The sequence below is a fragment of the Mauremys mutica genome, unplaced genomic scaffold, assembly GCF_020497125.1.
Source record: "Mauremys mutica isolate MM-2020 ecotype Southern unplaced genomic scaffold, ASM2049712v1 Super-Scaffold_100054, whole genome shotgun sequence".
Lineage (NCBI taxonomy): Eukaryota > Metazoa > Chordata > Testudines > Geoemydidae > Mauremys > Mauremys mutica.
In genome coordinates this window covers 2,651,955-2,654,830 of record NW_025423258.1, presented here as the reverse complement: position 1 = coordinate 2,654,830, position 2,876 = coordinate 2,651,955, and positions in this window count along the sequence as shown.

The following is a 2,876-nucleotide window of genomic DNA, read 5'->3' as shown; positions in this document are numbered from 1 at the left end:
AATGGCCCCCTCAAGGAGTCAGCTCCCAGCCCTGGGTTTAGCAGGCCAGTGCTCAAACCACTGAGCCATCCCACCCCCACTCCAGGGGCAGCCATGTGCTGGGGAATGACTCAGGGCAACAATTTCCCACCTACACAAGGACAAATCACTGCAGATAAAATGGGTGGGAAAATGCCCCTCACTAGAGAAGATTTTAAACTGACGTTTGAGACTCATGGGGAGAAGGGGGGAAATCGGGGGGGACGGGAGAGCTGATCATTGGAGGGGAAAGGGGGTAATCGCCCCAGATTTTATAGCCCCGTGTGAGATACTGAGAGAAAAGGGGCAGAACTGGAGAGAATTTGTATCGGGGGTGAGAGGCAAGTGGCACAAACAGGGGAAGGATCCAATTAACTTCCCTCCCAGCTTCGCCCGCCCGCCACTTCCCCCCCCCCCGGGAATTTCCTGGCTGCACAGAGACAGTTCAACCCCCCCCCCCCCCGCGTCCCACTGACCTTCCCCCCCCTACAACTCCAGGTTCTCCCCTCCCTGCCTGACACCCCCATCTCCCCCCACACGACAGGGGATCCCCCCCCCCGCCAGGCCCCAGTCTCTGCCCCCCAAATCCCAGCGGTGCCAGGGGTGGATCCTGCTGCAGCTCGACTGGGGCTGAGGCAGCTCTGAGGCTTCTCCCAGGTTCCCCGGGGCAGAGTCACTTTCCTGCCCAGCCCCAGTGCCCCCCCCCCGGGGTCTCTCACTCACCGGGGGGCTCCGGCACAGGGGGCTGGTGCGGGCAGAGCCCGGGGCTGCCCAGGAGGCCGGTCCCAGCTGGAGAAAGGCCCCCCCAGCCGGGGTAGGAATGTGCTGCTGGCAGCAGCCTGGGGCTGGACCCTCTCTACGGAGGACACTTGCTCCTCCCTCCCCTTCCTGGCCCTTCCCAGGCCCCGTTGCCAGCAGAGAGTGGCCCCCCCAGCCCAGCCCAGAGGTGTCCCTGTCTCAGGGCCCCCCCAGCCTCTGCCCATTCACCCTCTGCCCAGCTCAGGAATCACTCGGGGGAACCATTTCCCACCCGCACAAGGACAAATCCCTGCAGGTGGAAATGGGGGAAACTCCTTTCCCCCCTGTGCAGGTGCAGCGGGTCCCACGGGCCGGCGCGAGGCCCAGGACCTTCCACTCTCCGGCTGGTTTAGAGCCGTTGAGGAGGAGCCCTGGGGTGTCCAGACGACGGGTGGGTTTCGTCGCTGGCAGGGAGGCCCTGTGGGAAGCTGGACACCAGGGATGCAGGACGGCAGGAATGGGGGTGACAGGCCTCCTGTTCCTCAGTCTCACGGCGGGACCCAGGGGGCTCGTCACTCTCCGGCTCGGGAGCGCTGGGAAGACCCGACCGTGGAGGGGCCGTCGCTGGGGGGGACGGCCCCCCGCAGGCGCTGAGCACGTCCTTATATCACTTCTGTGGTGGGAAAAGTGCTGAGGAGATGGAACGCTGAGGGCTGGTTTTGGTGGGAAAAACCGGTTTGGGCTGGTTTGAGCCTGTCCCCTGATGGTAAACAAGTCCCCTCTCAGAGCTGGAGTCCAGGGGTCAATAGTTCATATGCTCCATATTGGATCTTATTGTAAAGCCAGTGATTTACTTCATAGACATCTTATTAACCAACTCATTGAACCTATTAAACCAGGACCCACAGAAGGTTAATCCGGCCCTCACTGCCTGAGCACTATTTCAGCCCCACATTTTTGGGTGGACTTCCCACAGTGGGAGCTGCAGAGCCCTCCCCCGCAAAACACACACACACACACACACACACACACCCTCCTGGTGTTGGGAGGGGAACAGGAGAAAGGACAAAAGAAGCAAGAGACGAAGAGAAAGGAGGGAGGGATGGAGGAAAAGGTGAAACAAAAAGCACAAACCCCAATGTCCCCAGTGATTCTAAGGGACAAAATCCCAGGTGCAGAATAAAGTTCTGCCTTCTTAACCTCGTGTTTTCCATGCCTAGAATTCAACTGTCACCAGATGGATCAGACTGAACAGGTTTCAAACCTCCAGGAGGCTCTTACCTTCTAAACAGGGACGGCTGTTTTCTAGTAAAATCACTGAAAGGGAAGGAGAAAACTCGAAAGAGGTTCCTCCTGGCGCTCACGTCCGTGAACCCGAATACTCCCTCAGTCCTCAGAGAGAGACCTGGAGAAGGAGACTTGCTGAAGCAAAGCCACAGGGGTCTCTGAGGTCTCCCTGGCCCCTCGCCCCGGTCCTGCCTGGCTGATGTCAGCATCTCTCTGTGAGGTCACCACCTCCCCACCACCTTGGACCAATAGTCTGAGGTCCTGCAAAAGGCCTTTGTGATGTCACTGCCACACCCCTCCCTTGCTGTGCCAATGTCCTGCCCCTGGCCAGGCACTTTGCAGGTTTGAGCTACTCCCTGTGGATCACCCCACTCAAGGAGCGTTCGTTCTAGGCAGCAAGCCAGCTAGACAGGGAAACATCAGACGCTGCTCCCAATGCTACACTCAGTTTTTTAGAAATTAGTCGACTTTATGGCCAGAAGAGACCATTAGAGCATCTAATCTGACCCCCTGCATATCACAGGCCTCCTGTAGGACACAAGAGCTACTTTTGGGGCAAACACATTCCAGAAAGGCATCTAGTCTTCATGAAATGACATCAGGAGATGGAGAATCCACCACTTTCCTTGGTAGCTTGTTCTTGTGGTGAATCATCCTCACTGTTGAATATTTGTGCCTTAGTTGTAATATGAATTTGTCTCTTTTCACCTTCCAGCCATTGGGTCTTGTTAGGCCTTTCTCTGCTCAATTCAAGAGCCCTTTAATACCCAATCCTTTCTCTCCATTAAGGCACTTCAGCACTTCAATGAAGTCACCTTTCAATCTTCTTTTGA